The sequence below is a fragment of the Oryzias latipes genome, chromosome 1, assembly GCF_053564925.1.
Source record: "Oryzias latipes strain Hd-rR chromosome 1, Olatipes_Hd-rR_3.1".
Lineage (NCBI taxonomy): Eukaryota > Metazoa > Chordata > Actinopteri > Beloniformes > Adrianichthyidae > Oryzias > Oryzias latipes.
This window is the reverse complement of record NC_136237.1, coordinates 15,527,136-15,550,731: the sequence shown is the minus strand read 5'-3', so window position 1 is coordinate 15,550,731 and position 23,596 is coordinate 15,527,136. Positions and strand designations below refer to the sequence as shown.

The 23,596-nt window shown below is 41.9% G+C and overlaps 1 protein-coding gene across 4 annotated transcripts in view; it reads left to right on the top strand.

Moving 5' to 3' along the window:
- Positions 1-23,596, top strand: part of cacna1ib (calcium voltage-gated channel subunit alpha1 Ib) — a 439,141-nt gene that overhangs the window by 69,200 nt on the left and 346,345 nt on the right. The window lies entirely within an intron of this gene.

Here is a 23,596-nt window from a genome sequence, read left to right as displayed (position 1 = left end):
CAAAAGAAAAAGTTTCTGCTTGGAGAAATGTAACGGACAAAGTAAACGCATGAGTTTCTATCTCATTTCCATTTTTATTGTGACATATATATATATTTTTACAAAACTTCTGTTAATGTGGCCATGTTTCTATGGTTATTCTTTTCTTTTTTTTTTCTTTTTTATTAAAGATAGTCGAGGCTGTAAAATGCATTATGAGAGATTTCTGCATAACAAAAAAGACATTTGTGTAAAGCAAGTGTTAAATGTCTCCCAGAACCTGAATTGGACTTTTCCTTTCATTGTTATATTTCCACAGGTTAAACATACAATGTAGTGACGCATAAGTGAAGTTAAATGGAAAAGGTAATCATTCATTGAAACTGCAGTTCCCCAGAAAAGACCACCCTAAAAATCTGAACTTTTAGCTCATTTTGAAGCTTTTAATCTAATCTAATTCTACCTATACTCACCAGCCACTATATTAGTTACACTTTGCTGGTACCGGGTTGGACCCCCTTTCACCTTCACAACTGCCTTTGTGATGTCCTTTGTCCTTTGTGGCATAGATTCAACAAGATACTGGAATTGTTTATTTTATATCTGCTGCCTTTACAGCATATTTTAAGTTCTTTTAATGACATTTCTTATCACTTTTATGCTGACGATATTCAGCTTTATGTGTCTTATAAACCCCAGGATGTTTTTAAAATACAAACTTTACAAAGGTGTCTGGATTCAGTTAAGAGCTGGATGAATAACAACTGTCTCCAACTCAATGAAGCCAAAACTGAGGTCCTAGTTTGTGCTCCTGACAGTTGTCTCCCCCAGATAATCCATGAGCTCGGTCCACTTGCTTCTTTTATCAAGTCCTCTGTCAGGAACCTAGGTGTAACTTTAGACCCGGTTTTATCCCTGGAGTCTCATGTCGGGTCACTTGTTCGCTCTTGTTTTTATCATCTTAAAACCATTGCTAAACTGAGTCCAACTGTGTCGCATTCTGAGATGGAGATGCTCATTCACAGTTTTATATCCTCCCGTCTCGATTATTGCAACTCCATCTTCACATGTTTAAGTAAAAAATCTCTAAAACGGCTCCAGGTTGTCCAGAACGCTGCTGCTAGGCTTTTAACCAAGTCATCCAAGTTCTCACACATCACCCCGTTGTTAATGCAGCTGCACTGGCTCCCCATTCACTACAGAGTGCATTTTAAAATCCTGGTCTTAACATACAGAGCTCTTAATGACCAAGCACCAGTGTACATAAAAGACCTTGTGCAGCCATACACTCCCAGCAGGTCACTGCAGGGTCTGCTGGCTGTGAAGAGAACCCGATTAAAAACTAAAGGAGACAGAGCCTTTGCCGCAGTGGCCCCATCCCTCTGGAACTCTCTTCCTCTCAGCCTCAGATCTGTGGACTCAGTGTTTTCTTTTAAAAAGCAGCTAAAAACATATCTTTTTAAAATGGCTTTTTCTTAATTTCTTTTTAACATGTGTTTTTACTGTGTTTTACTGTTGTTTTATCGTGTTGTACTGTGAAGCACTTTGTGATTTTTATCTGGAAAGGTGCTATACAAATAAAGTTTATTATTATTATTATTATAAACATTCCTTAGAGATAGCATCACATAGTGATGGGTAAATGAGGCCTTGTAAAGCGTTTTGGCACATTTCCCAAACTGTAGTTATACTGTGTTGCCTAATACTGACTCTTGCTGGACTGAAAATACCATTGCAGGCAGCAAAGTTAAGGGAACTCTGCTGATATACTGATTAAATAAACTAAACACAATTTTGTCATTGTAGTTCCTCATTCCCATGTCTCGCTCTATAATGCCCCAGGATGGAGGAGGTGCTTTTAAATTTGACTGTTCTGCTTAACAAATGGGACATTTAACCTCCAAAACATAAAATGATTAATTTTCAAATAAGAGTGCGTTGGAAATGGAATTACATTCTGCTAGATCAAGCTGAAACTGAGAGAAATGGGGGGAAAAAAGCAAAAATCATGATTGAATCATGAAAACACCACATATAATACCTTAAGGAAAGATTCAGTAAGTAAGATTAGCGCATCCGGGGCTTAAATATTGTTGTTGTTTTGTTTTTTTCCTACATTGTCAAACTCGCTGTTAGACTGATTTAGCATCCGAGTGACAGAAATGTAACCAAGAAGGTCCGGTAAATTTTAAAGTGAAACATTTTTCAAAATAAAAGATAGCTTAGACCAGGGGTCGGCACCCCAAAATGTTGAAAGAGCCAAATTGGACGAAAAAAACAAATATGTCTGGAGCCGCAAAATATTAAAAGTCCTATTTAAGCCTTATAATGAAGGCAACACATGCAATATGTATCTATATTAACTATATTAGCCTACTATCAAAATTACTATGTTGCTACAAATGCATAATGAGCATTAACGATTAAATGTTTATTTACCCTGCAGTGCATTCTGCGGAGAACGACGCGTCACGTGACTGCTCTGTTGTGCAAGTTTAACTTTGTTACAATATCAATGAATTATGTTTCATTGCTTTTTATAAAATTAAAGAAATGTAATAAAGAAATCCGATTTTTGATGTCATTTTTATTTTGAGGATTCGAACAAAAAACAAAAAAAATGGAACGTGCGTGACGTGCCCCTTCTCTAGGAACTAAAAAGAGTGCAATAAAACCCAGCCTGCGTTTATAAAAAAAAACTGCAGCCTTTTGAAAAGGTAAAGTATATAAAATCAAATTAATACAGCTTAAGTTTGATTTCTGTGCAAATGCCAAGCAAGTCAGTGCAAGGGTAAAACCCAGCAGCATCCTCTTCTTTCGCTGTACAACTCTGCAAAGACAGCCGTCTTGTGCTCGAATGACAAAACAGCATCAAGCATTTGCGGCGCCTGGAGACTTTCATTCAGCTCGTTTAGGTGGCTTGTCACAGTTATATCCATCAAAAAGTGCAGCTATTCGAGCCACTCAGTATCTTCCAGTTGTGGGTAGTTCAGGTCTTTGCTTTTTAGGAATGTTTTCACGTGTTCTAAACAGACGACAAAGTGACGCAAAACGTCATCCCTGGACAGCCATCGGACTTTGTTGTGTAGCAGGAGATCAACTTCATCAAGCAATGCACGGAACTGACGGTTCAATTTACATCAGCCACCTGCCTAGCAGGCCGCTGCCCTGCTGGTAGAAACGTGTGTCGCAGGCTATGACGCAAATCTTTCTTTGACAGAAATGTTTATTCTACACCACACCACTACACCATGTTTATTCCAGCACAACGCAGAATGCGACCGGTTACATGTTCCTGCACTTCAGTAGTGATTTGTTTCATTTGGGGCATGTAAACCAAAATTATGACCTCCTCCTATTATATTTCATTTTTATATTTTTAATGAAGAATTTGTGATTTCCTTTAAATGTTAGGGTGCGATGTTCGGCCTGTTGCTAATGATGTTTAAATAAATACTCTTCCAAATGGAATTCTGGGGTAGGGAGGATCAAAAAAGAGGGACATGAGAATAAGAACATTGTGGACTCTTTCTCCGTTTCGTGTTTTTGGCTGAAAAGTCGTGGTTCAGGAGGGTTATCTGCTAATTGGGTCATAGGTGTTTCATGTCTATGAGTCTGTGTGTGCAGGAGTGAGCCAATCAACCCTAAATTCCCCCCTTGAGGCATTCCTGTTTCAGACTGTAGTGGAACAGAAAAATCAGAGGAAGTGTAAGGTGGATATGGCTTGTATTTCTTGTACTTTCAGTGATCAGTCAGTATCATGTTTTAAAGACATGATAATGTATCAACGGCAAGTGTTTAAGCACCATGATTTCAGTATTTTATTAAAAGCTGACAATAGCATTAAACCTTTGTAACGGTAGTTTACAAAAGTTAACGGTTAAGGGGCCCCACTCTAGCTGTACACTATGGCCACACTCAAATGTTTTGAGAAGCATCTAAATACTGAAATTATATGAGAAAGAAATGTAATTTATATACATTATTTTTACGTGAGGAAAACATTTATTTTATTAAATGTGCTAATCTCTTACCCATTTACTTAAGGGAACCAATTATGTACTTCTGTCTTTTCTTTAATTTGTCAGGTTTTACTAAAGAAGGCAAAAGAAGCAAAAATACTTGAATGGTGGAAAATATACTACCCAATGGAGTGGAGTCCAAAAAAAAAGAAATATTCTTAAAATAAAATATAATTTTTTTTTTTCCCCTCCCTTTACCTTTCCTCTTCTTTTTGTCGTTTTTCATGACTTTATGTTCTTTTTACGGATTTGTTTTTATTCTTGCACAATAGTTTTGTTGTTGTCTAACTTACTTTGTTAGAGTTTTGTGTGCATGTTGTTGCATCAACAGTATTTTATTCATTATGATGGTGATCGTTTTCACAGTCACTCTGAGAACAATGCTTTATCTCACCACTTTGAAAAAAATCTATATAAAGAGTCTTTCTCTGCTTGCTAACTTGGAGAAAATACTTTCACATGAGCAGTCTTGTGCCATTTTAATGATTCAGGGTTTTTTTATGTAAGAGTTTAAAAAATAATGCTATGCCAGGCTCGCTATACAGCTATTCACAGAGAAGGAGGTCCCAACTATCATGGTTTCCTCCAACCAACTTTCTCCGTGATCAGCCCGTTTCCCAAAATGTATCTCATTGACTGTATATAAGAACTGGACTTAGCAGATGTGACATCAGAAATTAATGTTGGGTTAAAACAACCTGCAACATCATAAAAATTCAAAAAGGAAAGAAAGACCAACAGACAAAGGTACCTTTTCAAGGAGAGCAGACAGAGATCTACCCAGTAAACAATCTCTCTCCACTCTGGTGCATATTCTGCTGCACTCCCCTTTTAATAAGTTGTTTTGGGTTTTCCCTAAGTTACACATGCGCTGAGCTCTAAGGAGGGGAAACAGATAAAAACACAGCTGCAGCGCTATCAGAAACATTAATTGCAACATGCCCATCCTTCCACAGTCCTCTCACATCATCTCCGGACCTGCAAAGCCTATCCTCACAGATAAACTAACACAGAGCGTCCTTCGATTCATTTTAGACATAGCTAACACAGGTTCTCAGGAGAATGCTGAAAAGACGCAAAGATAATCGTTTTCTCCCAAGGGTGTCACCTCCACCTCCCTGTGAAACAGATTTGGACACAGACACTTCTACAAACAAAAGCAAATATGAGATAACTTATATACATTATTCCAACATAATTCCGCCCTGTTTGTCACATATTTGCTCAAATCCTCACATCACTTTTAGTCAGCCACTTCACGAAAATTGTCATCTGTAAGATCATAATTATGTGCACAAATACAGTTACAATCGGAGGGTGTGTCGGAGACACTTACACAGCGCCTTCTATGAACAGTCCAGCAGTATTAAGGTCAACGTCATCATCATCATCATTTAGCTTCAAGAGGGGATGTAGCTGGGTGTCTTCAGTTATAATAGCTGTGGAGATGAGACGATTGCACAAAGAACGCAGGCAAGGAATACAACAGCATCCACACAAGGTCAAAATGGCCATAAATACAGCTATGGACACCAAAGCGGAAGCTACCAGTAACCGGTACTTCCCAAACACACCCAGCCAGGAGTCCCACATGGTGGTATCACATCAGAAAATCCCTCACTTCCGTCTCCTGTAAAATGAAGCCAATTCGGTCACCATTTTTCTGTGATACGAACGGCGCCATGTTGGAGCCAAATGACAGTGATTGGTCCGAGTCATCATTTCAAAGGCAACTACTGTTGCCAATCAGGAGGGAGCATGATTAAAATCCACACCACTTCCATTGAAAGCTGGGTCCGGATAATCTGTCAAACGTTTGAGGTGGGGGCCAGCGGGCATCACAAATGCTTTTACTTAGGCATCTGACTGTTGATTTTGGCTCTTGAATAACTTGCGATAACGGAAAAAAATTCAATCAAATATCAAAATTCGGGTCTACGACAGAGTTTTGGGAACCCCCCAAAAAAAGTTAAATTAAAAGTCATAGATCTACAGTCGGGTGATGTAGTTTTAAGTGCGTTAACAGATTAGATGTGTTATCTGTGGCATATGATATTTTTGTGTAACAATAAAATGTTGAAACATAGCATTCGACTTATCAAATTGTCTTTTCCTTTCATCCAAACAAATCCAAAGTGTTCCGACAACGGAGAGCGTACGGAGATGAGGGGGGTCCACATGATACTGTTGACATGCTCACTGTCACCTCCATCACCTAGCTTTTGAACCGCCTGCAATGAGGTTTTTGACCGTGGTCGGAAAACGCAGGGGAGAACCTCTCCGCCGAAGGCGGATCTTCCTTTGGGGTTCACTTTCTCGTTCGGAGCCTCAGAGCCTCCAGGGTGTGTTAATAATAGAACCACTCTCCGTTCTTTTAGAGGGAACCATTTTTCTTACTATTCCAGCAAACTGAGCAGCACACCCTGAATGTGCGCTCACACTCTTGCGCTGTGCGCTGTCTTGCTCTGCCCCCATCCTTCCTAAACCCACACGAGCGCACACATCATTGACAACCATTTTGAGTAGCCAAAAGGTTCAGAATTTCTTTATTTTTGAAACCTATCGGGGAATAAAGCTTCACAAAATGGTCAACATCTTTCCTCTTCGAGCGAGCTCCAATAAACTGACAACTTTGGTTTGTTTTCTTTTTAATTTCACTTTCTTGAAAAGTTACGACTTTTTTCTCATAATATCAGAATCAAAACTACTTTATTGATCCCAGACGTGAGAAATTTGTTTGTCACCATAGCAACTGACAGCAGAGCGAAAAAAGTCTAAGAATAAAAAAAAACAAAAAAAAACAAAGAAAATGTATCATAAGTGCAAAAGACAAGTTGGTATAATTTAAAAAGCTATTTACAGAACAGTGCAGGTAAAAAGATGTGTAAAAGAAATGTGCAAAAAAGAAACAAAAAATGTGGAAAGGTTATCTGTTGCATTGTGAGTTACTGTACAGGGTTCTTGTATTGGGTATGAAGGATTTCTGGTACCGGGCAGTAACAGTTGTGACTTGTTTTTCTCGTAAATGTACAACTTTAAAGTCGTAATTTAAAAAAAAAAGTTTGTAAACTGGCCCTGAAACTCCTTAAGGATCAGCGGGAAGATGTTAAAAAAAACAAAATCTGAGCAAGAATGATTATTCTGACTGGTAATAGCTGTTTATGTCTTTTTAGAAGTCTATCAGATTTTGGCACCTTGGTGCCAGCAGGTAGTTCCTGTTTGGAACACGACGGGGCAGGGATTGCTTTGTCCTGTTTTCTATGTACAGTCAATGATTTATCTCCATCAATTTAGGGGGTGGGTGGTTTGAAAGGGGTTGTGTTTGTGTCTGTTTGGGGGGGGGGGGGGGGTAATATTTATATTGTTTTGCTTGTTTTTATACTATTTGTTCTGGTGTAAAGCACTTTGCGTTGTTATAGATATGAAAAGTGCTAGTGGGGCCCAGGCAATTGCCTACCTTTGCCGAGATGTAAGTCCTCCCCTGGTAAATGTTTACTAACAAAAATAATATAGATGATGTTCTGTAATGATAAATACATCAACAGCATTAAAATGTAAACTATTTCAATATTAAAACTGTTGTTATGTCTACTTTTTTTTCAAAGAAAGGTTTTTTGTTTGTTTTTTCTGATAAGCCTCTTTAACACCATATTAAAGGCAGAGATTGTTGACTTCCATTAAATTGACTTATATCCCAAATATTTGAGTTAAAATGTAATCAAGTAAGACAATTAAGACCATTTTTAGCGAACTTACCGAACTGTTACCTAGAGCAGTGTTTTTCAACCAGTGTGCCGCGGCACACTAGTGTGCCGTGGGAGATGGTCAAGTGCGCCGTGGAGAAATTGCCCTCATTCACTGATCTAAAAACATTTTCCATCTCCAGGAAATCAGCTCTTTGTTCATCCAAACAGGCCCTGATAAAAAACTGAGTAGTTAGGAATATAAAAGATCTTAAAATTACTTTTTCTTTGTGTTTATTTAATTCTATTAAAGACATTTTGATAAGAATCACGGTACCGCGATTTAGCTGCAGCTATAACTGTGTAAGGAAAAGTCCCGCCCCTTTAACTGTCTCCGCCAATCATTTTTGAAGGCTTAATCACATGTCATCAGTTTGACCAATCAGAAGTGGTTAAAGTCTTCACTTCCTTGTTCTTAATTCTGCTGATAAAGTCGCTCAGTTCTAACAAAAATACCAGCTAAAGCTCGTCTTTAGAAAAAAACAGCCGCAACTTCCTGCTTTTTCTGCCACAATTATCACAAAAATCCACGTGAGATTGCGCGCGGGGGGAGGGGGCGGGGGCGCTGTCGATCAATACAGACCATGAATTTCTGCTTTTTTTTTTTTTTTTTTGGATGGTGGTGTGCCGCGGGATTTTTGTCAGGGTTAAAGTGTGCCGTGGCTCAAAAAAGGTTGAAAAACACTGACCTAGAGGCATGACAGCAAAATTCTTCATGTAGGAAATGGCGAGGGATCAAGGGCAGAACCCACTGCTTGAAGAGAAAATGAAAAACCATACATGTTAAGCATGAAGGTTTCCATAATTTTCCGGTAGCACCAGAAAAAAGCCTTTTTAAATTTTAAAAGCGGTAGCCAGAGACGTTTGATAGCTCCTTAAATATAGCAACATTTTGTTGGGCAGCAGTGTGGTGCAGAGGCCATAAGTGATCCATCCCTTCTCTTAACCCGCTGTGTCCCTTTCGTCACAGCATTACTGGAACCTGTCATGGCTACTGTTGGCGAAGGCAGGGTACACACTGGACAGGTCGCCAGTCTGTCACAGGCCACAAAATCATTCCCACAAGCACCTAGGAACACATTGGAGTAATCCACCTATGAAGCATGTTTTTAAACTGTGTGAGGAAGCCACAGTGCCTGGAAAAAACCCATGCCTGCACAGGAAGAACATGCAAAATCCACAGAGAAAGGACCCAGCTGGGATTTGAACCAGGGCCTTCTCGCAGTGAGGCGAGAGTCCTAACCACTGCTCCACATTTCACCCAGAGGCCATAATATCAAAATTGATGCTGGCTTGGCTTTGATAGAACAGAAGAAAAAAAACAGTCAATTTGGAGAATTAAAATGTTGAGCAAATGATCTTTTTGACATGGGAGTTATTTATAAACATTGCACAACTAAGTGCATCATACTTTCTTTTTCAATACATTTTTTCTGTGAACTACAAGAAACTAGGTAATAATTTAAATATTAAGCATGTCAAGAAAATGTTTTTAAACTGTTATATTGGGATTTATTTTCCCCTTATGCTGCAACACAAAATAATATTTTGACTATATTCCCAGTTTAAGATCAGTTGGCATTGTTTGGATAAGGTTAGATTCAAGGAAAAGAAGTTTGTGTTTATGTGAAAATAGAATGTTTTGTCATAAAGATTAGCGATCAGCTTGGAGAAGCTTCTCTGCAGTCACCATTTGACTGAGGGCAGTAACGCTTACAGAGGAAGTGTTTGCTTCCATTTTGCCGTTATCTTTTCATCCGGGCGAGGATCACAGTGCCGCAGCCACTTCCAGCAGATTACAATGATTACAACACCAACATAGACGAGGCGCCGCCGACTTTCGACATCTGGGTGAGTCACAACGTCGAGAAGAACGGGAATAAGCATGGTAGCCAAACGCACAACGGCGCACGGCTTTTATTATTGTGGGAGGCAGCGCCGGGCGAGGTACGCCACAATTTCTGAATGGATTGTATATGCTTGGGCTAACGTGTCTGCTTGCACTGCTTTGGAAGTGCCGAAAAGCCGGCATCATCATTGAGGAACCGCACGGCAACAAGACAGACTCTGATAATGACAAAAGCGAACCTGGTGTGTTTGGTATAAATTTAGCCGTGTAGCTGTTTATTCCAGATACAGAAGATGAGGACTTTGATGGATTTTTGGATGTTTCATAATAAAATAAACAAAATAAATCAAAGCTAACTAAGTTTTGCTCCCGCTGCCTTTTTGAAACACATACTAGCATGCACGTTTTACCGGTATGTGCTAACAAGCCCTTGCCTTAAAACCCGGTGCGCCTTTTGTATGTGTGAAATACCGAAAAATCATCCATAACTGAGACCTATAACCCTGTGCGCCCATATGGTAGTGAAAATACGGTATTTGTCAGTATTTGTATTACTTTCTTTAGAAAGAAATCAATTCAACTCTTATTTAAGCTGTCAATATCTTGCACTTCTTAAGTCTATGCTGGACTTAATTTACTACCTAATAGGTGGCTCTTCAAAGTTCCCCCTAGACTACTCATAACTCAATAGCGATAAATTTGAACTAAGTTTCCAACTGTAGTTGTTATTCTTTTTTTTTTTAGATCCACTTATTTCTCATTATGTAATTAAATAAAAGGCAAATGCCTGAAAACAACCAAGGGAATAGTTTCTCCTTTGAGGAGAAAATTAGGGTGAAGCTATCTTTCTTCATGGTTTAATTGAAATCGTTTAAAATGAGGACAGCATTTTAAGGAAATGGAAATTAAAGGAAAAAAGAGAGGAAAGCAGGCAGTGTGATTGGAAAAAATAATGCAGAGAGACAGATGAGTTTGGAAGATGGGAGTATCAGGCTCCATGGAGAACTTGTGAAGATGACTGAGAGGAAGAGATAGCTGATGAGAGAAGAGATGCTGGCAAAGTTTGACAAGCAGACTATTACAATGATAGATAGATGGAGGGAATCATCAGATGAAAATATATGAAAGGGGTCACAGAGGGCAGATAAATGTAGTAAAGATGATGAGAAATTACATAATGAAAGGGATGCATCTATTCAGACATTTGACCCCTTATGTAATCAAATGCAAATGAACTGATAACACAAACACACATATGAGTACAATAATTTATATTCTACTTAATTGTACAATTTCCTTCACATTTTGTACTGAAGCAGAACAGTAAATTACACCCACAGAGGTGGTTTTTCAAGGCGTATTAAAATTGACATATTTCGCAAAACTGCAATGGAAATATTTTTAACAAGTTAAATGAGTCACGTGACCAACAGCCAGATACCACTGGGGCATTGCACAGCTGGTGCCACAAGAGGTCCTGCAGCATCACACAGCTCATCAAAAGTTGAGTGTGTCATGCCGAATTGTTGGATCCACAGCTCCTCTGTAAAATCACCAACCATTATTTCCCAAATTCGCTTCATCCATGCACACTTGATAGCGGCCTTGTGTTATTATGGGGTGAGAACAAAGATGTGTAAGGAGCTTGACTGCCTGGATAAGACACCGACATCTCCTTTGATGGATGATGAGCACTAGTGGCATGACAGAAATTTGGATGTTGCTGTAAATAAAAGTGTAGTTCAATTCAATTGTCATGTTTTTGAATGACTTATCGCATAAGTTGGTTTGTGTTTATTCACATAATTATGATTTAATGGAAACATTGAAACAGGCATTTTTTTCTCGACATTTCTAAAATTCCGACAAAATTTTGCCTATACGTGTAATAGAAAAAGCAGCAGTCCTTTGTGTGTTGTGTGTATCTTCAATGAAAAGAAAAAGAAATCCAGAATTTTGTGTCAGAAAACATGATAGTTTGATAGTATAGTAAACATGTAGTGGTTCAGTGGCACAAGCCCAACCGTTGAATAAATAAATAAATAAAATGGAATTTTAAATCCCCCCAAAGATTTTCTTTGGGGTTTAGATCTAGGGAATGGCTAGGTCACTCCAGGATCTTGAAGTGCTTCTTACAAAGCCACTCCTTCATTACCTTCATTATCCTTCTTTATTAGTGTGTTTTGGATCGTTGTCATGCTGAAAAACACGTTTTTTCTTTAATGCCCTTGCTGCTGGAAAAAGGGTTTCACTCAAAATCCGATTATGCATGTCCCAATTCATTCTTTCCTTTACACTGATTAGTCATCCTGGTCCCTTTGTTGAAAAACAGCCCCAAAGCATGTTGTTTCCATCCCCATGCTTTATAGTAGGTATGGTGTTATGCTTTCTTTCTCCTCCAAACACAACGAGCACACTTCTTTCCAAAAAGTTATGTTTTAAATTCATCTGACCACAGGACATTCTCCCAATCATCTTCTGGATCATCTTGTGGGGAGTCTTTTGTGTCTTCCATTTCCTAAAAATTGCTCCCACAGTTCACACCAAGCTGCTAATCTATTGCAAATTCAGTCTTTCCATTGTGGTGCAGGTCAACCAATGAATGGACAGCTCTCAGGAGCTCAGTGAATTACAGCGTTGAAATGTCATAGGATGCCATCTGTGCAACACATCCAGCCACGAAGCGGTACGCCACATAAACTGATGGAGAGGAGTCAGCAGATGCTGAAGACCATAGTACAAAGAGGTGGCTGACTTTCTGCACAGTCAATTGTCACAGTGCTCCAAACTTCATGTGAACTTCAGATAAGCCCAAGTACAGTACACAGAGAGCTTCATGGAATGTGTTTCCATTACCGAGCAACTACAACCAAGCCACATATCATTAGTGTAAAGCACGCCCCCACTGGACTGTAGAGCAGTGGAAACGCATTCTTTGGAGAAATGAAAGACACTTTTCAATCTGGCAATCTAATGGACGAGTATGGGTTTGGAGGTTGCTAGGAGAACAGTACAGTTCAGACTGCATTGTACCGAGTGTGAAATTTGGGGGAGGATAAATTAGGGTGTGGGGTTGTTTTTCAGGGACTTGGGCTTGAATAATTCCATGTACACAACCTTGTGGGAAGTTTGGAGCGGGCCCTTTCCTCTTCCAACATGACTGTAATCCAGTGCACAAAGCAAGGTGCATAAATACATGGATGGTGTGGATGAACTTGACTGTCTTGCACAGAGTCCTGACCTAAGAGCCAGGCCTTTTCGATCAACATCAGTGTCTCACCTCACCAATGAGTTTTTGGAAGAATGATCAAACATTCCTATGAACACACTCATCAAGACAACAGACTGGGATGAGTTTAAAGCTGGAGCCACTCTGGAGGGCTCTTCTGTTAGCATACAGGGTCTTGCTGACTATGTGACTGGATACATCAGCACTTGTGTGGAGAACATCGTGCCCACCATCCAAGTCAGGAAGTTCCCTAACCAGAAGCCCTGGATAAACGACCATGCTGCGTGCTCGCTCCACTGCATTTACATCTGGCAATGAGTACAAAGCTGCAAAGTTCGGCGTGAGAAAAGCCATCACAGCAGCAAAGAGGCAGTTCAGAGAGAAGCTGGATGACTTCAATTCCACTGCTGACTCTGGCCACATGTGGAGGGGCTTGCAGCACAACACGGACTACAGAAGCAGCACCAGCACCATCAGTGCTGCAGACAGCCTGCCCGACAACCTCAATGCATTCTACACCCGCTTTGAGACGTCCACCCCCCACACAGAGGGACCAATACACTCTTGGACCATTACACCACTCTCACACCCACCAGTCGTCTCATCAGCCAAGGTAAACAAAGCCCCGAGGAGGATTAACCCCTGCAAGGCGCCATGACCAGACAACATTCCTGGACGAGCCTTCAGAGCATGTGTTAACGAGCTGACAGAAGTTCTCACCTCCATATTCAACCTCTCCGTCAGCCAGAGAATGGTCCCCTCATGCTTTAAGACCACTACCATTGTTCCCCTCTCCAGAAGAGCCCTCCCACCTGCCTGAATGAATACAGAACAGTAGAACTCACTCCAATCATTATGAAGTGCTTTGAGAAAGTGATGCTGACCCACATTCAGAGCAGACACACTAGAGCCCCTGCAGTATGCATACCGGCCCAACAGGTCCACCTCAGGCTACGTTCACACTGCAGGCTGAAACGACCCAATTCCGAATTTTTTGCCCCTAAGCGGCCCAATTCCGATCTTTTCATGACAGTCTGAATGACACAGATCCGATCTTTTCAATTGCGACCCAGGCCCCGTGGGTTTGCCGTCCTGATTCCGAATTGTAGCCGTTCTTTTCAATTGCGACCGCCGTCTGACCGGCCAGGCGACTTGTTTGTTGCGTGTCGATGACGTACAGTTTGGAATCGTCATCATTTTGCGTTAAAGTAGGCAGGAACGAGAACGTAAACATCAACCATGGTGGACGATGCTGCTGAGACCCGTCAGTGGAAGGGAAGCGAGATCCCCGATTGGATTAATATTTGGGCTGATCGCTCTTTTCAGGCCAAACTCCAGGGCTCTTATTGCAACTGGGCGGTTTTTGAAAAAATTTCCAGCTAAATGGCAGAGCGTGGTGTTGAACCTTTACCGCAATAACTTTTTTTTCTTTCTCCCCTTTGACCGTGCTCAAGCGCGGGGGACCCGAGGCGATCCTCCTCCTCCTCCCTGTTCTGATCCTTAGATTATCCAGAACGGGTTAATAAAGAGTCCATAGCGTTTATTTTGGGGGAAACCTTCTTTTATTACCGTCCTCCGTAACACACAACATGAATGCGCGCACACACTGCCCCCCCCCCCCCCCCCCTATTCTCTATCGCGGCACGCGCTTGCACACACGCGGGCGAGCGGCTCCAACACATACACATTTCCATTCCACAACAGTGGGTACAGACGATCCAGACTCCATTGCCTTCTTAAAATGAGAAGATTGTAATTGTGCTGCTCCTTTGTGAAAATAAATTTAATATTACAAAAAGAGCTCCGCTTTTGACAACACTGTTGTTGACATCTGCTCCGCAAACAAGTGACGTCGTTCACCGTTGAGTATTCTTCTGGCTTCTGCGCATGCAGGTCTCGTTTGGGTCGTGTCACGGTCACACTGGAGATCACAAAAGTTCGGATTTACTTGGAAATGTGAACGGTCTAGCAAACAATTCGGATTTTTTCAAAAAATCCGAATTGGGCATTAAGCCCTGCAGTGTGAACGTAGCCTCAGATGCCATTGCCGCAACACTGCGCAACTCCCTCTCACACCTGGAGAATAAAGACTCCTACATTAGGATGCTCTTTATCGACCACAGTTCTGCATTCAACACAGTCGTTCCGCACAAACTCACCCATAAACTGTTCTCCCTTGGAATACACCCCATCATCTGTGACTGGCTCATGGATTTTTTGAATGGCAAGCCTCAGTCTGTCAGAATAGGGGACAGGACTTCAGCCAGCATCATCACAAACATTGGCACCCCACAGGGCTGTGTTCTCAGCCCCATCCTCTAAACCCTGTTGACCCACGACTGTGTGACGGGGTTACATTATGACTATGAAAAGAGAAAAAAGAAGAAACATTAGTTCTACCTGTGTTTGTGAATGAGGGGACTAACGTGTTTTTTTTTGTGAAAAAATATGTTATCCACTGTCATTTCTGGATGTGGTCTTTGTGTTATGTTCATGAGTTTATTTATTTATGTTATGGACGATTCACCTGACGCACGGCAGTCACACCCCAAGGTTATTAACACTAGAACGCCCAGGATTTTTCACTCCCCCTGCAGTGTCCAGAGCACAGCCAAATGGCTGGGTGGCTCGAAATGACTAATTCAACAGCCTTCAATTAGCCACTTTTCATTTGTAAATGCAGCACCAACTACCCGATCATCTGGATGAAGACATGTCCTAGCTAACCACATTCTTTACTCTGATCAGGGTGGGGGAGGTTTTTCTGCTTCAAAAGAGCCTCCAAGCTCTGACAAACTTTGACTCCCAGTGTGTCAACTGAAAAACCAAGATGCCTTATTTTTACTACCCTGAGCAGACATTGAAAATGATCCTGGAGCAAGTCAACCCATTTGACTCTGAGGGAGAAGAGATAGTCCTTTAGCTGGACTCAGACTGATATTTCTTTTGATAAGATTTCATGAACATCTTGTTCTCATTTGCTGATTCTAGCAGTTGTCTATCCATTTATTTTCTGTGCCTTCTCATCCTGGTCAGGATCACAGGGGTCTGCTGGAGCACATCCCAGGTAGTCACAAGCAACTGGGGAGGGGTACACCCTGGATGGGTCACCAGTCCATTGCAGGGCCACATAGATAAATAACCAGGCACACTCACATACACACCTAGGAGAAATTAAGAGTAGTTTAATTTAACTGCATGTTTCTTGGACTGAGGAGGCAAAGGAGGCCTATTTGACATGTTTTGGAATTTAAAGTTTCAACTAGAATTCTACAAAAAACAAAAAGAATTAAAATAAACAAGTGAAACAACATATATCTTTACATTGCTGAAGGTTTTCATTGCTCAGAAATCAGATCACAGATGAGGAAATTTCATTGCCATCAGAAATGAGAGGACAACAGAGAGGAGACACACTGTGCCAACAGAAAAAGCAAAAGATGGCACGATGTGGCATTCAGAAAAGGTTGGGAGGCCTCTCCATCACAGCCCAATTGAATGTTACACTGCTGAGGAAGAGCCAACTGCTTTGGTCAGAAGTACGGTGTCGACTCGCTTACAGAGTTTCCTGTGTTTCCTCACTCTGAACATGCTTCAGACTATTCGGGACTGTGTTGTTCAGCATGAACGTCAGACAGAAGATGACAGCTGGTTCATGGCCCTCCCTGAACTAATGGGGTTCATTGCCATCCTCCTTGTGAGGGAGGGATAAAACTTCCATCCATGCAAAACGCAAGATGCAAGATAGTTGGCGAAAATGGGAAATCCACTGATCTAAAAAAACTATGGTCAGAAACCACTTCAAAGATATAATGCTTCATTTACACTTTGGTGTCAAGGGCACGCGCATGGAACAAGTTGGGACTGACAGGTTTCCTGCAATCTCCAATGTTTGTGGGTTTGTTGTTGCCAACTGCATCAAACTTTCAACCAACCAGGCAAAATTCACTGGGAGCTTCCAGAATCAGTAAAAAACCTTGCACAGGTACATGCGGGAGCTGAGAAGGCGAAAAAGGAATACAGTATTTGGTGACAAGCTCCCATACCTGGCAAAGGGAAACGGGCAATATGCCAGGTGAATAGTCAGTACAAGAACAATAATGCCAGAGTGCGCTTTGTTGATTGCTACAAGTATACCATGTGGCAAATGCAGAAAGGAGATTTTGGGGCAGTACCAAGTATGCGCAGACAAGTAGTGGGTTGAAGATATGACTTTGACCAGATGATTTCTTTGCTTGAACATTTCAGTATTATGTCGGTAAAAAAGTGTCTCTTGTGCATGAACGATAAATCTCAGCCAAAAAAGAAAAACCAAACTGTGGTGACCTTTTACTAGAAGTGACAAAGGTGAGGGGAAATAGTGAAAACTTGCGCTGCCACTTGGCTTGTCCTTTTTGCATGCCAAAAGAACAACCTAATGGCTGTGCTGTTCATGTGCAAACTATGTTGAAGGCTGCTCTTTGGGCATGTAAATTTTAACTAATCCAGCCACTTGGCTGTCCCTTGGACATTGTAGGTAGAAAAGACAAATGGCTGCTCTATGGACATTCTAGTGTTAAATGGGGTCGGAACCGGTGCACGAAAAAAAGGAAGAAGGAAGGGGAAAGACGCGCTGACAGCTGCTGCCGTGCCCTTCTCCCGTGACCAAAGACTCCAAAATATTAAATGTTCCTTGCCTGCTGGATTTATCCCACCAAACTTTCTGTGGAGTCCAGATGATGTGACGAGGGAGCAGAAACCAGAGATTTATTCTAAAGACCGAGTGGAATGACGTGCGCGATCCCGTGAATGGGCCCATTCTAAAGAAACTGATCAAAGAGACCAGCTGGTGAGATCGACACTTTTTTTTCTTCTTGTGTACCCAAAAGACAATTTTATTTTTACTTGTATACCAGTTTATTTTTGGGGGCTTCTTTTGTGTGGATTTACTGGACTGAGGCCGCGATGCGCTTTCACGTGGACATTTCATTGACTTGAGTGTGAGCGCGCGCCTGTGAAAACAAAGAGAGGAAAAAAGAGACTTGGGATTTAAGAAAACTAAATTTATGTTTTGAAAAATTCTACAGGTGTATTTCTGTTTTGAATTATAATGTGATTCTGTGTAAACAGTATTTGAAGAACCCGAAAGAACTCTTGATAACACACATTATTTAAATTAAGTAGTGTTTGTTACAGTGGTGGCCAGTGTGGGGATATAATTTGTTAAATATTGCATTTAAAAAAAAATGCCAAAAAGAAAAAGACCTGTAAATTTGTATGTTCTCATTTCTGTCAAATATAAATATATGTAAATCACACTGTAATTGTATCCAGAGCAATATGGCTGATGATAGGCCTAATAATGGTGCAAATCCAGATCAGTCCATGCTATTTGATCACCCCACAAGTGACGTGGATGCCGAAGAAGATGGTCAGGGTGACGCATTCAACCATAACATCAGTTGACATGAGCAGTGAGGAGGAGATGCTTGGGTCACCAGGAGGAACCCTGTGGAGGAAGTCGCCTCACTCATCAGTTCTCTTTACCTGTCAGATGTTAATCAGGAGGAAAATGTCACACTTGTAGACAATAATACTTCTTATATGTATGCACCTCCTTTAATTTCTCTATATAATATCTTAGATGTTTTTGGGCAGGAGTAACATCATTAGAAAAGGATTTTAGAGACTGTGGAAAGTGCTCTTAACAGGGAGATTAGTGTCCGGGGTCATGTAGACAATTCTTTGGAAGTTCTTGAACAACGCATGGTGTCAATGATGCAACAGTTTGAGCAGCAATTAGTTGAGTGTTTACAACGACGAGATGAGAAGTGGAAGGCTGAAATCCAAAGACTGAAGCGCGCCAGTCCAGCTACTATCTCCACTGATGGAGCGCGGCTCCGTCACCAAGACTCCTTTCCTCCTGCGGTGCAGCCATTACGAATAAGAACTTCACAAAACCAAACAATTTTTCATTCAGTGTCTCAGACACCCAGTTTTCCTTCCGGTTCTGGTCCATCTGCGCTAGGTGGAGTACACCTCTCTTCTACCTCAGGTCCTCAGTCTATTCACATGCTGTCTCCAACACTAGCTTTGCCAAGCACCAGCAAAAGCTCTCCAGTACCACTACCAGTAAACACGTCGCTAAATACCACTGCTAGCCAGGTGGCAAATCCTCCAATGATGTATGCGAAACCAGCAATCCGTATGGATTTCCCATCTTTCAGTGGGTCCAGAGAAGTCGCGGAAGTATTAAACTTTATTGAGCTATGTGAAATATTCTTAGCCACTAACTGATGCTGAGCTTATAGGCACATTGTCTGGTGTTCTTTTATTATTATTTTTTTTTCTAAACTTGTTCTGTCCAACAGCTGAGCAAACAGATTAGAGCTGAAGGCTTTTTGTGTTGGACAGGTTTTACTATCACAAAAAGAGGTTATATAGCTTCAAGAAACTAGAGCGTAGATTTGTATAAACCCCTTTTTGTCGTATTATTTTTTATTTATTTGTAACATTTAGTGTGTGTGGGGAGGGAGAGGGGAAGAATGTGAGGGGAGGGTGGAAGAGAGTAAAAGGAAGAAAGGTGAAAAGGTGGGGGATGCAAGCACTGATTTGAATAAGTTATTATTTTAAGCTGTAACAATTATACCAGATCTGCTGGAAAGACGAATGTTACATCAAAGGTGAAAATCTGACACTAAGATGAGCGAAAAAAATCTGTCCATCAATACACTGTGGGTAAGGAGGAGGGATGAAGCAGACAGGGAGCAGTTTGGCAGTGTGCACATGCACGTGGAGGTGGAGATACATGCAAGCTGCCGACGTGAACCGTGTGTTCATAAGGGGAGCCAGATCCTACCCAGCCAGACCAGCCAGACCAGGAGAGGGGAGGAGAGCCCCCCAGGCCAGAAGCCCACCCAGCATCCGGACCCAGGCAGCCCGGGAGGGGAGGAGGAGGGGACCGCCCACCCCACCAGCCAGGCACAGAGAGGGCCCCCCTACAGCCCCCCCCCCCCCCCCCCAATGCCCAGAGGCACAAGCGAACCCAGTGTCCGGCCCCCAGGCCACAAGACAGTAGCGCTTAGCCGTACCAGGCGGCAGCCATGGGGGCCACCGGGCGCCGGACACCGAGACAAAGGCCAGGGACGAAGCCAGGGCCCCCGGAACCCATGAGCCGGCCACCCCCCGACCGGCGCCCCGTCTCCGCAAGCCAGCCCAGGCACGCGACCTAAGCAACCTAGGGAGCCCCCCTCCCCAACCCTCTCAGTGCCCTCCCCTCTCTGTGATGGGGAGGGAAAGCCCAGTTACCAGGGCAATGTCTTAGGGACTTTGCCTATGATTATCGGGCTCTATGTTTAAAATGGAAACCAGACATCAGTGAAACAGAGCTGGTGAGAAAGATTCTAAATAATTGTAACCCGCGAATTGCTGGATGTTTAAGAGCAGGGGTGGGCAATTCCAGGCCTCGAGGGCCGGTGTGTCTGCATGATTTCCAGATAGTCTTGCCCTACTCATGGCTGATTACCTAGTTCAGGTGTGTCCAGCCAATAATCTTGCCCTACTCGTGGCTGATTACCTGGTTCAGGTGTGTCCAGCCAATCCGAACATGCCAGAGCAGGGTATGCTGGAAAACATGCAGGAATGCGGCCCTCAGTGCCCACCTCTGTTTAAGAGGGACTGTAACCACCGTAGACCAGATGGTGAGGATAGGCACACTAGTGGAAAGAGACTGTAGTTCATCAAAAGACTACTGGGGGAAAGTTGATCAGCAGAAACCTAAATAAAAAAAAACTTGAAAAAAGAGGACAGCAGACGTAGTAATCATGGTTAAACAGGGACAGATGCCTAGGTTATCTTTGCTGCACGTCCCAGTGACTATTAGGGGAAAACAATGCAGGGCTGTGTTTGACACTGGTTGTACATTCACCCTTATGAGTCACAGGCTGTGGTTGGAGATAGCTCTCATGTAATGATCAAAGCTTTGCTTTGGCTGATGGCAAAACACACTATGCCCTGGGTAAAGTTTGTCTGATGTACTGCTGGCATGATGTCACCTACCCCTTAGACACTTACATCATGGCAGATTACAACCTTGCTTTCTTGCTTATATTGGGTCTTGATTTCCTCCGTAAAACCTCTACCATCATTGACCTTAGCAACCACACATATTGAACACGTGGGTCTAAAAGCTGCACTTTCCATCCGTTTTTGTCGCCTGAAGAAAAACACTCTTCTGATGGTGTTGGTCCCAAAACCAACCTGTATGTGGTTCTTCCAATAACACACACTCTGGTTCCCTCTGCAACATCAGACTCAGAACAACCCTCCTGTTCTGAGGTCCCACCTGAGGTCAATAGCCTGCTCAGATCCTGGACAGGACTGTGTTCAAGCCGACTAGGAAAAACCACTGTGGAAAAACATCACATCTTCACCACTGATGACCTTCCCATTCGTTGTAAGGCATATCAGGTCTCCCCTCACAAACGGAAGATCATAGCAGACCATGTGGACCAAATGCTGAAAGATGGGATCCTTGAGCCATCACAATCCTCTTGGGGCGCCCCTGTGGTGCTAGTGGGGAAACCAGATGGATCTATGAGGTTTGTGTGGACTATCGAAGGCTCAATGCAAAAACACATCAAGATGCATATCCCATGCCTTTGGTACACGAGCTGCTTGAATCCCTTCATGGAGCCGCCATCTTTAGCACCCTTGACTTGAAGTCAGGATATTGGCAAGTGTCCATGGCTGAAGATAGTAAGCCCAAGACCGCCGTCATCACACCAGACGGACTTTATCAGTTTAAGGTAATGCCTTTTGGACTCAAAAACGCAGGTGCAACATTCCAGCGCTTGATGGAGAAGGTGTTGGGGAACCTAAGAGGCAAGATCGGCTGTGTCTACATTGATGATGTCATTGTATTCTCCCCAACACCAGAGCAGCATCTAAGAGACCTCAACACTGTCTTTGAGAAGCTTCATCAGGCTTACCTCCCCCTAAACCTAAAGAAGTGCATCTTCTTTCAAAAGGAACTTAAATTCCTGGGACATGTGGTGTCGGGTGAAGGGGTTCACGTCGATCCCGAGAAGACAGATGCAGTGACTTCATATCCAACACCCACCAACGTCAAGTCTCTGCAACGGTTCCTGGGTCTGGTTGGATGGTACCATAAGTTTATTTAACATTTTGCAGACTTGGCAGCTCCCCTGAACAGGCTTAAGGGAAAAGACGTGAAGTGGGACTGGACTGAAGAGTGCCAACAGTCCTTCTTTTTTTCAGTCCGCATTCTTTTTTACACCAAGTCTTTTTTATTAGTATTTCAACTTTAAACAGAGGGTACAAGGATTTAAGTTTGACAAAGTATACAAAACCGATCCCCTCACACCCTCCCCTCACTGCACCACTCTTTCAAATTGCAAATAATTTGTAAAATATACATTGTCAAAAGAAATAAACCTCTCAATTGCACATTTCTAAAATACAGAGTCAGTCATCAAATATTCTAACAGCAGTGACGTCTGAGTTCTTTATATAATTTAAGAAGGGATTCCAAGTGGAATAAAAATCTTGTGTAGAACCTCTAGCAGAGAAGCGAATTTTCTCCAAAACCAAATACTGTAAGAGATCATTTATCCACATATTTAACGTTGGAGGAAAGTCATCCTTCCATTTGAGAAGAATAAGTCTCCTAGCAATTAAGGTCCCAAAGATAATTATGTTTTGTGCTTTGTGGTTGAGATTAAGATCCTGTGGGATTACACCAAATATTGCAGAAATTACAGAAGGCTTTATAGGCCTTTGTAAAACATCTGAAAATACTTTAAATATTGAATGCCAAAAGTAACTTAATTTTGCACAGGACCAAAACATATGTGAGGTAGTGGGTTTTGATTGTTTACATCGATCATAAATTGGATTATTATCTGGAATGAATTTTGTAAGTCTTGCTTTAGACCAATGGAGTCTATGTACAGTTTTAAATTGAATAATCCTGTGACGTGAACAAATTGAGGAAGAGTATATTCTGTCTAGAGCTTTCTCCCATATCTTCTCAGTGATATTTAAGCCTAAATCCTCTTCCCATTGGGTTTTTAGCAATATTAGAGGTGTCTTTTGATTTGCATTGTATGTGTTTAGCAAGTAGTAAATGTTCCCAATTGTTCCCTAGAAGTGAGTCAGGTGGGCAGGACGGGAAATGAGGGAATGAAGTTGAAATAAAACTTCGAACTGTGGTTAATCCGGTGATTCCGAACGGAATATGAAAATGCAGTTGAGCGAAAATAGCAGACTACAAAAGTGTCAATTTTCCGATTCTGCAGAACTACGTTAATAATGACGTGACGTTCAAGCCTCCCGGTGTTTCAAAAACCTCGGCCCAAAAAAAATAAAATAAAAAAACCCGCCCTGTAAAAGAATAATAAACTGCACCCTGTAAAGTTTGTAGCGGTGCCGATAGCTTAATGTGGGTGCTAATGTGCCTAATAGTAAACACATTGCTGCGTTTCTCGGTTCCACGAAGAAGAAATGGCGGTAGCCGTGGATACGCAACGCTACTCTGAGATGTCACGTGACTTCCACCACCTGATCTTTATTTAAACTCGCGCAGATACAGAATAACAAAAACTATAATATTGTATTAAATGTTATGAAAGGGTATGATTCAGTGACGGGCGTCGTTTTCAGAGTGTTTGTTTGACAGTGAGATAATAAAAAGAGAGAACGTATCACATGAAGAGAAGGCTGAAAATTGAACGTTAAAGTTATTATGTTGGAGTGTAAACTAAAAAGATCGGTG